Consider the following 12,100-nt stretch of genomic DNA (forward strand, 5'->3'; position numbering starts at 1 on the left):
GTCCCCAGGCCCAGAGATGCTGCAGGGGGTGGGGGTTCCTGCTGTGCTGGGGAGCTCATGTCAACACAGACCCACATGTGACGCCTCTGCTCGGCTCAGGTCGAGGTCACCCTTGCAATGAGCCCCGAGGAGAAATACAGGCAAATGGGGAAGGAAACACAACCCTTCTCACGGCCCTGCAGTTTAGGTTCTCTTTCTATCACAATCTCCCTGAACTTCTCTATTTTGCTCTGACATTGTCCACCTCCCCCCTTCCTGGGAATATCACTGCAAGTCCCTCCTGGCTCTGCAGTGCCCCTTGTTCCTGGGACACAGCCGTCCTCCCCACCCTGGGGGGTCCTGTGTGCAGGCATCAGGGAACATTTATTTGGGCTAGAGCTCTGATTTTGAAGGAAAGTGGATCTTCATTGAACTATTCCTGGATCATCCTCTGCCAGCATGACCTTGGGAGGTAATGTCCTTGATCTGAGCCTCAGTTCCCATCTGCTGCATGTCGTCCTGAACTCACCCCCCAGAGTGATTGTGGGGATTTGGTGTCGAGGTCACGGGAGGGATGGGGAGCTGTGAGTTTCCAGACCAGGTAGGACGAGCGTGGGCTGGGGGTCCTGTTGCGGTGACGGGGTCCTGGGGCCAGACTCTGCGGTCAGGTGGCTGGTTCGTGTGCCCACTGGAGACCTCGTCTGCTCAGAATACCAGGACTGCCACTCACGGTACGTCTGAAATATGCAGCCACAGACACATGCAAGTAAACGGGAAATGAAATTTCCAGATGCAGGTGGAACCCCAGCAGGGAACAGAGAACCCAGCTGAGTCTCCCCTGGTGCCTGGGACCTCGGAGGGCTCCTAGGGAGGATGTTTCCACCAGTGTGGACACAGAGGGCTTCCCCAGGGTCCTCTCACTGCCGAGGGGTCAGGGCTCCAACAGAAGGTCGGGCTGCATCCTCAGGAGAGACAAGAAGGGCTTTGGGGTTGGATCCCTTAACCACCAGCTGTAGCTGCCTCTCCCAGGACTGGAGTCATACACTCACACAAGGAAATGAGAAAGGGTTTCCCTGCAACTTGCTGTACAGAGAGAACGGGAGAGAAGGCATTTGCAGAACTGCACGTTTTTAGGTAGTCGACTATTTCACTCTCAGTGAGCGGATGCTAAGTGTTGCAGTTCCCTTAGAACAGGAACCCAGGGGGCGCCTGTGTGTCTCCGTCCCTTAAGGCTCTGACTCTCGATTTCGATTTCGGCTCAGGTCATGATCTCAGGGTCGTGGGATCTAGCTCTGGGTCAAACCTGACATCAGGCTCTGTGCCTAGCCCGGAGTCTGTTTGTCCCTCTCTCTCAGCTCCTGCCCACCCCCCCCCATATAAATGAATAAAATCTTAAGAAAAGGGCGCCTGGGTGGCTCAGTTGGTTGGGCGACTGCCTTCGGCTCAGGTCATGATCATGGAGTCCCTGGATCGAGTCCCGCATCGGGCTCCCTGCTCCCCAGGGAGTCTGCTTCATCCTCTGACCCTATCCCCTCTCATGTGTTCTCTCTCTCTCTCTCATTCTCTCTATCTCAAATAAATAAATAAAATCTTAAAAAAAAATCTTAAGAAAAAAAAAAAGAATAGGAACCCAGGTGTGAACAGGAACCCAGGATGGAGAAGGTGAGGTGCAGCCTGAAGGACAAATGGCAAAAATGTAAGCACTGGAAAATACCAGAGACAGACACGGCTGTGCACACAGGTGTGCACATACACACCCAGAGAGGAGCGGTCACGGTCCAGGTGACCTGCGACTAGGACCTTGTCCTACCTCAAGGGAGACGGTAATGAGCGCCTGTTCAGAAAAACGTAAACGCACACATTAAACACGTGTGCCATGATCTAAAATGAAAAATGACGTGACTTCCAAAGTGCTTGGTGTAATTAAATGAAACAATATTTTTTTAAAAGATTTTATTTATTTATTCATGAGAGACAGAGAGAGAGAGAGAGAGGCAGAGGGAGAAGCAGACTCCCTGCTGAGCAGGGAGCCCGATGCAGGACTCGATCCCGGGACTCCAGGATCATGACCTGAGCCGAAGGCAGACGCTTAACCATCTGAGCCACCCAGGCGCCCTAAATGAAACAATATTGCTTCCACCTTATTGAGGTATAAATGACAAATAGAAATTGTATATATTTCAGGTACATAACTTGATGTTTTGATAAATGTGTGGTTGTGGAGTGATGACCACATTGAAGCTAATTAATGTATCCAGCACCTCATGCAGTGAGCACTTGTGTGTGTGTGCGTGTGCATGTTTGTGTGTGGTGGGAACACTGAAGACCTACCCTCTAAGCAAATTTGCAGCATGCAAAAGGCTCCAGTTAGCTCCAGTCACATTGCTGTGCATTAGATCTAATGCTGTGCATTAGATCTCCAGAACTTACTCGTCTGCATGACTGAGACTTGATACCCCTTGACCAACATCTCCCCATGCCCCCCTTTGCCCGGCCCCTGAAACTACTATTCTACTGGGTGTCTAGGAGTTTGCTATTTGGGATTTTTTACACATCAGTGAGATCGCCCTGTACTTGCCCTTCTGTGTCTTGCGTAAGTCCCTTCCCATAATGTCCTCCGGGTTCACCCAGGTTGTCGCAAATGACAGGATTTCCTTTTTCAAGGTGGAGTAGTGCTCCTTTCACATAAATACCGTATTTTCTTTATCCATTCATCTGTAGACAGACATTTAGGTTGTTTTCATATCTTGGCTGTTGTGGTTAATGTTGCAATGAACGCGGGGGTGCAGATGTCTCTTTGAGATCCTGATTTCATTTACTGTGGACATAGACTCAGGAGTGGGATTGCTGGATCCTATGGATCCCAGGGTTGCTTTCTTTTGAATCGTTTGAGGAAACTCCATTCTGATCTTCCACAGCGGCTGCACCAATTTACACCCCCAGCAGCCGTGCACAAAGGGTTCATTTTCTCCACACTGTTGCCAAAGCTTGTTACACCTTGTTGTTTGGATAAGAGCTCTTCTAACAGGTGGGAGCTGGTGTCTCACTGAGGTTTTTGATTTGCATTTCCCTGAAGCTGAGTGATGCTGAGCACCATTTCATATACAGATCAGCCCTCTGGATGTCTTCTTCTGAGAAACGCCTTTTCGGGCCCTCTGCCCATTTTCATTTGGGTTATTCTTAGTATGATCGGTATTATTGCACTGAGTTGTGTGAGGTCCTTATAGATTTGAAAACTCTCCCTTATCAGATGGGTGGTTTGCAAGGATTTTCTCCCGTTCTGTAAGTTGCCTTTTCACCCTGTTGATGATTCCTTGGCCGAGCAGAAGGTGTTCAGTTTGACAATCCCGCTTGTCTATTTTTGCCTCGGTTGCCCATGTTTTTGGGGTCATATCCCCAAAATCATTGCCCACATTGATGTCAAGAGGCTTTTCCCGTATGTTTTCTTTCAGTAGTCTTATGGTTTCAGGTCTTAGGTTTCCGTCTTCAATCCATGTGGGTTGATTTTTGTGATATGGTGTGAGGTGAGGGTCCAATCTCAATCTTCTTCATGTGGACGTTTCATTTTCCCAACACCATTTATCGAAGAGACTGTCCTTTGTCATTTGTATTCCTGGCCCCTGGTGGAAGGTGAGTTCACCGAGGTTCTTTGAGAAAATTATTTTGAATTGTCAGGCAGTTCACCCATCTCCATTGTTTTCATGGTCGGCTAATGCAGATGTGATTTTTCCTTTGGTAGCGTCATATTTCCCTGATTCTTCGTGTTTCTTGTAGCTGTGGTGTCTTCACATCAGAGGAAATGGCCACCTCTTCCAGTGTTTATGGAATATTTAAGCAAAGGACTGTTGTGGTCAGAAAGTTCTATGAAGGTCATACTAGCTGCTATTGTACATGGAAAGGAGACTCTAAATAAATTTAAGTAAGTCAATAATTAAAATAAACACAACACGTGCCCTCCTCAATACCCACCATTGGGCTCACCCATCCCCCCACCCCCTCCCCTCTGAAATCCTCAGTTTGTTTCTAGGAGTCCCTAGTCTCTCATGGTTGGTCTCCCCCTCCGATTTCCCCCGCTTCATTTTTCCTTCCTTCTCCCAATGTCCTCCATGCGATTCCTTATGTTCCACAAATAAGTGAAACCATATGACAATTGACTTTCTCTGCTTGACTTACTTCACTTCGCATAATCCCCTCCAGTCCCATCCATGTGCATGTAAAAGTTGGGTATTCATCCTTTCTGATGGCTGAGTAATATTCCATTGTATATATGGACCACATCTTCTTTATCCATTCATCTGTTGAAGGGCATCTCGGCACTTTCCACAGTTTGGCTATTGTGGACATTGCTGCTATGAACATTGGGGTGCATATGGCCCTTCTTTTCACCACATCTGTGTCTTTGGGGTAAATACCCAGGAGTGCAATTGCTGGGTCCTAGGGTATCTCTATTTTTAGTTTTTTGAGGAACCTCCACACTGTTTTTTTAAAGTGACTGTACCAACTTGCATTCCCACCAACAGTGTAAGAGGGTTCCCTTTTCTCCACAACCTCTCCAAGATTTGTTGTTTCTTTCCCTGTCCATTTTTGCCATTCTAACTTGTGTAAGGTGGTATCTCAATGTGGTTTTGATTTGAATTTCCCTGATGGCTAATGATGATGAACACTTTTTCATGTATCTGTTAGCCATTTGTATGTCTTCTTCGGAGAAGTGTCTGTTCATGTCTTCTGCCCATTTTTTGACTTGATTATTTGGGGTTTTTTGGTGTTGAGTTTGAGAACTCCATCAAAAACTAAAGATATACTGTATGGTGACTGACATAACATAATTTAAATAAAATAAAATAAAATAAAATAAAATAAAATAAACACAATAATTGAAGGCAAACCTTGAGCGTCAGCTGGTATTCCAAATGATGTATATGGATTGATCACATGAAGCTCACACCCCCCCTCCTGATTCATAAACACGCTTCCACAGGAGAGAAGGGATGCAGACATTACCTTTGCCTCTACTTTCACAGGAGCCGAAGAGGAAAAGCTTCCAGAGCGCTGATCTGGGAAATTGGGGAAGTGTCTACGGGCCCAGCATGATTGTGTGAGTGCGTGTGCACGTGCGTGTGCAGGACTGTGGGTGTGTCACAGGAAACTGCCCCAGTCTGGGTGGAGGAAGGCAGAATGGCAGCTGAGGTTGGAGCGTCACATCTGGACTCACCGGGAACAGCCCCGGGTTCAGCTGGAAGAGCAAGCAGTTGACCCCGGGGATGGTGAGGACCAGGGGTGGACTCTGGGAAGGGAAGGGGCAGATGCTGAAGGGAAGTTGCAGAGATGGGTGTGTGCGGGGTGACCTGGAGAAGCAGGTGGCCCTGGAGCACAGAGCCCCGGCAAGGTGGGGGATGCGGCTGCACGGGCCAGCTGTGTCCAGGTGTGGGCTGCAGGGTAGGCTGTGGGGTGGACAGGACAGGGGTGAAGGAGGCTGAGTGGTTTCTGCTGGCTGGTTGGCTGTGAGGTGTAAGAGACAGGGATGGAGGGCAAGCTTCTCTCCTCTCCAGCCAGGCTGCCTGGAGACCCCAACAGCATCCTCCTCAGAGAAGCAGTGAACAAGGGGTGTGGGAGGAGGGTGGGATCCTCTCCCTGGCCTGCGGGGCAGCTTTTCATTCTCATAAGCAGTGCCCCTGGCTGACCTGCCCCTTCCCATGGGCAACAGGACCTGTGGCTCCAACATCTCAGGACACACCGTCTTGTTCATTCTGCCCCCTCAGAGCAGACGTCGGTGCTGGGCATAGCTCTCCACGCAAACTGTAAAGATGCTACAGGGTTCAGAGGAGAGGGGTCCTCCCCAGAGCTCCTGCTTGAGGACAGTGAGGCATATGGAAAGTGGACCAGGAGAGGAAGGAGTCTGCAGATCATCTCCCATTCAGGAATGGTGGCACCACAATTCGCATGTAAAGTGTAAGTATAATCAAGAGTGGGGCGCCTGGGTGGCTCAGTTGGTTAAGCAACTGCCTTCGGCTCAGGTCATGATCCCGGAGTCTTGGGATCGAGTCCCGCATCCGGCTCCCTGCTCAGCAGGGGGTCTGCTTCTCCCTCTGACCCTCTTCCCTCTCGTGCTCTCTGTCTCTCATTCTCTCTCTCAAATAAATAAATAAAATCTTTAAAAAAAAAGAATAATCAAGAGTGTTGAGGTCTCTCCCTGGTTGTGGAGTTCCCCATTTCTTCTCCGTCCAAGAAATTAAACACACACACACACACACACACGTATATTTTTTATTCAAGTAAGCTCCTCACCCAACATGGGGCTTGAACTCAAGATCCCAAGATCAAGACTCACATGTGCTACCCTTTGAGTCAGCCCCCTAACCCCCTGCCTGTTCAAGCCATTTTTTGTCTTTTGCATTTTGAAGCTGTGCTTTTTGGTGGTTGCACATTGAGAATTGTTATGTTTTCTTACAGAGGAAACCCCTTTATCAGGCACTGTCCTTCTTTTTCGGTGATACTATTGTTTGCTGTGAAATACACCTCATCTGATATTCATGTGGTTGTTCAAGCTTTCCTGCATCTCCCCACTGTAGACTTAGTGCTTTCCCTTCCTGTACTGCATCCTTTGGAAGTGAGTATTTTCAGTGCCTGTCCATGTGGTGGAGCCCAAGTTCCCACTCTGAAGTCCACCTTGTGACATGATCTGATAAGTCAAGTAAACTGGAAGGGGCATGTCCACAACTGCATGTTGGCAACAAGATGCATCGTGCGTGTTCTCCCTGTTTTGTGCTTCTCCATCTCGTTGGCGGTATTCCAGAAATAGACGTTGGAGTGGTTAGAGATCCACGATGCAGAGCCTAGTCACCCCCAGATTGTCAATCAAAGACAGTGCACGCTTTCTGGAAGCTCTCGAAGCAGACATCTGAATGAGACTGAGGTACTTCAGCAGGATTCCCCGGCATCAGCTCACCCCTGATGCATGAGCAACATGTACTTACTATCTTATGCCCAAATTTGGGAATAATGAACTGATGATCAGAGCAGGGGCAAGATTCAGATGGAAATAAGTCTGGACAGGTTAGCCAGGCTCACCATGAAGAGCCTTGAACGCCTGACTCAGCAGCAAGGACCATCTCGTGAGAAAGAATAGGAGATCCACGGAGGATTTTCCAAAGCAGAACAGGCATGGGTGTGAGAACACACTCTCTGGGGACAGTATGGTGGACATGTGTGGATCTGCTCTGCTATTTAGATCTTAGGCTATTTGCAAATTATGCTTTCTGTTAGTGTTTTCAGGCAAGAGCTGCTGAGTGAAGACCCCAGTTTTCCTTTTAAGGAACATGGACAAAAATATGGAAGCAAAAGAGTAAGACATGCGATATTTGTTTAATTTATGAAATATGAAGAAAAAGGGAAGATGAAAGTACATCATCTGAAAAGCTGGAGGATGTGAGAATTCATACAGCAGACGTACAGACAGACAGATAGCAGGATGGTGGAGTAAGAGTTCCTGCTGTCATGACCCCAGATCGTCGAAGTAGACAACCAGAGTCAGAGATGGCCATTCCCAGTCTCTGTAGTGGCCCCAGGTCCACACCGATGATCTCCAACCTGGTTCAGATTACCAGGAATGACAGGTCCTGACTCATTCGAACCAGTTTTTAATAGCTAACCACACAGTCCATGACACTGAAGTGGCTGTTCAGAGAGCCAGCTTCTTACCTGGGACGTGGCTCATTGTCTGATCAGACTCAGGGGAGTCTCCGCAGGTAGATAGTGATCCTGTTTTGAGGGACCTCAGTGCCATCATGGGACTAGGCATTGTGTCAGATCCAAGGTGACTTTGGATGATGCTCAGGATCTAGTGTAGACTATGGCTGTTCCATCCCACTTCAGCCCCATCTCACTAAGGTGTCTGCAGACTAGGTGCAGGTTACAGAGAGAAATGTGTTCTTTACCAGGAACAACACGTGGACCCTGAGTCGACAGACTAGCATCATGGAGAACACCACCAGTGCTCCAGATGGTGGTTTCCATCCTGAACAAAACCTTCAACATCACCATGTTGTTTACCACCTGAGAGATGTCATGGGATTCTTTCCCTTCCTTTATTTATAGGCTTAAACATAACTTTGCCTCCTTAAATAATACACGCTTCTTCTTTGCACTTATGTATATAATGGAATAACTCTACACACCTGGTTCTCAAAATTTCCCTTGGGTTTTTTTTTTTTTTAGTTTAGTTCCAAAGTGATTTATATGATTGCTTGGTATTTTAATTTGTGCTTTTTTTGGCCATAAAATAGTCCATTACATACACGTAACACAAACATTCATTAATTGTAATTCTATTTGTATGGCTTTGTCTACACAGAGCAATAGCCTTGTCAATATTCTCCTGCAGGAGTCACCATGCATATGTGCCCAGTTTCCTCTAGGGTGTGGAGTTATGGGCCAGAGCTGTGTCCCTTCCTTCCACCAGGGGATTCTGATCTACTCCTCAAATTGCTTGTAGCAACTTACACTTCTACCAGTAATGTACCGGCAGTCTAAGTGCATAGTATTTTCTCCAACTTTGGATTTTGCCCTTGTGTTCTCTTGCCTCTCCTGTGCATGCAGGAGGATTTGGGCATCACAATTTCTCTGAAACTGTGGCATCACACTGAGGTGGGAAACACCAGGACCTTTAAAATAGAAGGAAGCACACGTGCACGTCGTGCTCACCAGTGAGGTGTGCCTGCAGCTGGATCCCACTCACTTGTGAAAGGTGCTGTATCCATGACTCCCACCTGGGCACAGGGTGCATTCATGCGGCTCCTTGATATTGGCCATGATGGGAGTGTTTACACCAAAGAAATGGGCAAATGCCACGAGTCGCAACATTTTAAAAAAACCACTTATATCTTGGAGTCAGGGTAGTAGCTCACCACCAGGCTTCACTTCAAACACCCCTGAGCTCCCTCAAACTGATGGTATTTCTGGAAAACTCTACCAGGTGTCATCAGATGAGGAGAGAAGACCTCCACGATTCCAGAGAGGGTTTAGGGCAAGGGTTTGGATTGATGTGTTCCAAAGTGGACCTGATTTTCACCCATCTATTTACTTAGGAAAACAGATCTTGTGTTTTGGGCTGAAGGGATGGAGGTGCACATCAGGGAATGAGGAAATGGCGAGTAAAGGGAAATGTATCCCATGAAAGTGGACCAGAGCTGCTGCTGTAGGAAGGTATGAACCCGACCCTGCCGTGTGGGACGAACCCTCAAGTCACAGGGATGAGGAAAGACGGGGGGCAGTCAAGGATGTCCAACAATGGCAGGAGGGAAAGCACCACAGTTCATGGGGGACGAGTCCTGGACTGAGAACAGCCCAGACATTTCCTGGCATCTAAACCATGTTTCCCCTGGATGTTCTCAGCAGGCAGATCAGCCAGCATGAGCTGCAGGCTTTCTTCCAGACCCCCTTGGGCAGATTAGATTGATGTCCAAAGGTCTGCCACAGGGAATGGTGGGTTGGCTCCCGCTTGTGTTTAGCTCCTGGCTGCACCTGGGGTCCTTGCCTGGCTGTGCTGAGCCTCGAGTAGCAGAATCCCGAGGACCACCAGGATCAAGGCAGCCACGCCCATTCGGATCAGATTCTCCACCGTGTAATCCCTGCGATCTGAGGCTAAGAATGAGGACAGAGAGGGTGCAGAGGTCAGTGTGGACCCAAATGAGCCCGGATGCCGCATGTCGACCCAGGACACCCGCCTCCCCCTGACAGGACACCCCCTCCATCCCAGCCCCATCACTGAGACATTCTTCTACTTACCACTGCTGGGGTCTGAATTGTTTTGGGGTGGGCTCACGGTGTCAGCTGTTCCTGCAGGGAAGATGGAAGCAGATGGAAGGAGCTGGAGACCCCCGTCCAGCCTGCCCTCTGCTCTGTGTTCTATATCCCTCAACCTGTCACTATGTAGTTTTTGTACAGTTCCTGAACTAACCCTTCTCTGCACTAGCAGGGGTTCCTCTGCTCTCCTCACTGGATTCCTTCAGCCTCCTTGTTTTCCTTGATTTCAGACTTGACTTCTGAGTCATTCTGGGTAGATTCTGACTGTGCCCCAGGAGCTCAGGATTGCAGAGAAAAATGGGCTCCCCACACAGAAATCATCATGTCCTTGTATGTTCTCTGTTCAGTCTGGGACACAAACCTCCTGTGCTCATGTCCCTGCAGACGAGAGTTCCCACTCATTCAGTAGCTGAGGACCCAGCGTCCATGGACGAGGGGATGTGTCAGGAGCACAGAGGGGCCAATGTCTGGGGCAGGGTCCCCTTCGCTCCATATCAACCAGCTCCCATTCTTCAGGGTCTGCATTTTAATCTGTACCTAGAGTATTCATCCTTGAATATGTTCATTAATTCATTCTTCATATAGTTAGAAATACCTGCAGTGGTAGATACATAGAGAGATGATAGATGATAGCTAGATAAATAGATAGATAGAGAGATAGATCGATCGATCTGTATACACACATCTACATCTCACACATTAATATGTATCTCCTAAAGATGTTCAGCCATTGGGTCATATGAACATCATTATTCCTTGCTTGCAGTGTGGATCTAGACAGGAAGACCAGTTACAAACATGTGAAAAGCTATGGGATGAAGATTATGGGCATGAGGATGAATGGCTTCAGATAGATATACATGGATTACACATATATGTGCTTTACACTCATAGATTATATGTATGGATTTTTATAACCATGTCTATTTGTATAATAGCAGATATAATATAAATACATAATCAAGTGTATATGTATGGATATCTATCTACATCTTCCTGTGTAGAGAGAGAGACAGACGCAGAGAGAGGTACAGTCTGTCTGTTCCTCAACAGGAGGGCACTCGAGTCTGTGGCGTGTGGGGGTGGGCAGGGGACAGGAGGGTCTGGACTCAGGCTTTGGGGAATTGGAGGCAGGTCAGGGACATGTGCCCAGGAGGAGTCTCCATCCTCATCTCACTGTTTGGGGACAAACTCTAGAAATCAGGTGAGGTTTCAAGTAGGGATAGTTAATCGTTTTATTTGCACTGAAAAGACAACCTCTGTCCCCACTATATCACAGGCCAGACCTGAGGAAGTCCCTACGTGTGGATTTCAAACCTCCAGGAAAGGAGAGAGTCGGTGGAATTTACTATGGAGGGAACACACAAACTAGGAAATCATTAACATCTCAACCTAGTTTTCAGATGGAAAGAAAATAGTAAAAAAAAAAAGGAAAAACAAAATATGGACCAATCCTAATTATCAAGATTCATACAAATGGTCAAAGTAATATTAGCTTATACAATTCAGAAAATACTAGTGAACAGTAAACGTTATGCAGTTGGGTTAACACCCAAATGTTTGAAACCAGGAAGCCTTTGTAAAGAGCCTCATGTGGCTAAAAATCAAAGAGAAAACATAGTTGTTCAGGAGACGTACATCTTTCAGGAAAAGATCACATTTTTAATGAAACCCTAATAAAGCAGGAAAATGGATTGAAACGGATAGGTCAGCGGTGCTTTCAATATAAAAATAGATTTTTAATGAACTTGCTTTAAAATAAATTTGGGGTATAAATCAAGCTGTTTCCCTGACGTGAATCTTGTGACCATTTTCCCCGTCCTTTGAAGTGAGAAACACAGGTGTGCATTTTGGAAACGAGAAAGTGAAATTTCCATGTGTAATTTCGAGCAGCGCATTGAGAAATAGTTGAAAGGAAAAGAGTGTAGTGAGTTCACAGCACATAAAAATATGCCCACACCCGTAGCTCTCTCAGGCGTAGGGAACTATTATTCGGACAACTGACATATATGGTATTAAAGTAGCTAAGAAGTTCATAGAACAGGCTGCGAACTGACACCACTTCTACGGAAAACGTTGAAAGGCTGTGAAGTTCATGCAAGTGATGAATCGCTGACTTCTACGCAGGAAATAAGTAAATAAATGGGACTCGTTGAAAATGTGCTAAGACTCGGTAGTGCCCAGAAGTTCTTCCCCACAAGGAATGTGTGAATCGGATGTGACCCGATGCACACAGAAGGATGACTTGTTTCTGAGGCTGCATCCCTGTCACCTGAGTTCCCTTTGTCACCATTATCTGCAGGTGCTGCTCTAGAAGGTG

The 12,100-nt window shown here is 47.3% G+C and overlaps 1 long non-coding RNA gene across 1 annotated transcript; it reads right to left on the reverse strand.

Annotated features, from left to right (window-relative positions):
* Positions 1-7,322: 7,322 nt before the first annotated feature.
* LOC117997939 lies at positions 7,323-10,475 on the reverse strand. Its single transcript, XR_004675921.1, has 2 exons — positions 9,763-10,475; positions 7,323-9,618 (listed from the first exon to the last, which is right to left on the reverse strand). It is a non-coding gene; the product is annotated as an uncharacterized LOC117997939 (long non-coding RNA).
* Between the last annotated feature and the right edge of the window lie 1,625 nt (positions 10,476-12,100).

This window comes from Mirounga leonina, unplaced genomic scaffold (assembly GCF_011800145.1).
Source record: "Mirounga leonina isolate KUSES-001 unplaced genomic scaffold, KU_Mleo_1.0 Mir_376, whole genome shotgun sequence".
NCBI lineage: Eukaryota > Metazoa > Chordata > Mammalia > Carnivora > Phocidae > Mirounga > Mirounga leonina.